The sequence below is a fragment of the Limulus polyphemus genome, unplaced genomic scaffold (genome assembly GCF_000517525.1).
Source record: "Limulus polyphemus unplaced genomic scaffold, Limulus_polyphemus-2.1.2 Scaffold920, whole genome shotgun sequence".
Taxonomy (NCBI): Eukaryota; Metazoa; Arthropoda; class Merostomata; order Xiphosura; family Limulidae; genus Limulus; species Limulus polyphemus.
The window spans coordinates 361,798-363,409 of record NW_013666530.1 but is presented as its reverse complement, the minus strand read 5'-3'; positions in this window follow the sequence as shown (position 1 = coordinate 363,409).

Below are 1,612 nucleotides of genomic sequence, written 5' to 3'. Positions count from 1 at the left end.
CATTGGTAATAGAGTAGCCTAAGAGTTGGCGGTGGGTGGTGATGACTAACTGCCTTCCTTCTAGCCTTTCACTGTTAAATTAGGGACGGCTAGCGCAGATAGCCCTTGTGTAACAAAAAATAATAAGAAAACCAAGAAATTTAGACTTTGTATATATTAATATTAGTACTTTTTAAAAATAGCCTATTAACTAGAGGTTTTGCATTTCTAAAAAAAAAAATTAAATAACAACTTAAAGAGTTCATTGTCGGAAGTCCAAGAATAATTTTAGTTATGAGAAAGGCAAACTTTTGTTGGTAAACGTCAAGTGAAAGAGTGATATGACCAGACAACAACGTGTTGTATACATATTTGGTCGCGGGTTCGAATCCGCATCCCACCAAACATGCTCGCCCTTTCAACCGTGGGGGCGTTATAATGTGACGGTTAATCCCACTATTCGTTGGTAAAAGAGTAGCCCAAGAGTTGGCGGTGGGTGGTGATGACTAGCTGCCTTCCCTCTAGTCTTACACTGCTAAATTAGGGACGGCTAGCGCAGATAGCCCTCGTGTAGCTTTGCGCGAAATTCCAAAACAAACAAACAAACATATTTGGTCCCTGGTGCTAGAAATTTCCACTAGTCTTTTTTCATTTTTTTTTTTTTAAGGAAACGAATTGATACCGGCCTGAAAGTATAACATACACATTTTGTACCAGTAGGTTGCTTAAAGCGGGCAGCTCAGATTCCAAGCCGTCACATTCTTAAAACGTGGTTGATAACATAAAAAAAAGAGAGAATTGAACCATGACGACTTCCTGTTGATCGTTTTAATTTTTATGCTGTGGTAAAAACGGTATATTTGTTCTGTGGCTGTGTATGATATGAACATATCTGTAACTTGACCGCTTGTAAGTGTAGAAGTCAGAGAGCAAGGACAGTTTTGTAGAAATAAACCAAAACCAGTACCATGTGCATACACTAAGGAGCAAGAATGTAATCACGTGGAGACGTTGAAATGTGAATGGAATAAGCTTTGAAAATAAAATCAATCAAAACTAACGCATGCTGTACTACCCAGAAATGTCGTAGACGAATTTTCTAGCTACTTGTATAGTATTTGTTATTTTCGTTTTGAATCTCACTTTATGCGACACGTGAGCAAAACGGAAAAGTCAGAGATCCCAATGTTCAGGCATAGTCATAATTAATTTAGTACTGTTAACAAGAAGGAGGGCAACCAGTCAGTATGATCCGCCTACTTGGCTACTCGTAGTCGAATAGATTGACTGTCATAATTATAACACTTCCAAAACTGAAAGTAAAGAGAATGTTCAGCGAATATCACAGCTCAAACCTCGAATCTTTGCTCCGAAGTCGTGCACGCTAATTACTAGGCCACATTCACAGTTTTCGACAGACAGCGGAAGAGCTGGACTTTTAAAAGTGGAGTAGAAATAATAAAACAGTCATATTATCGGATTTTATTCAAAGGTTGTTTTAGTGTCCTAAAAACACATTTCTAACTAAGGGCAATAATGTGGTACCATCAGGTAATTAAGGGCAATAGTATGGTACCATCAGGTACGCTGGTAACTTTCAGGTAAGAATAGTAACTAGAGGTCCAGCAGGATA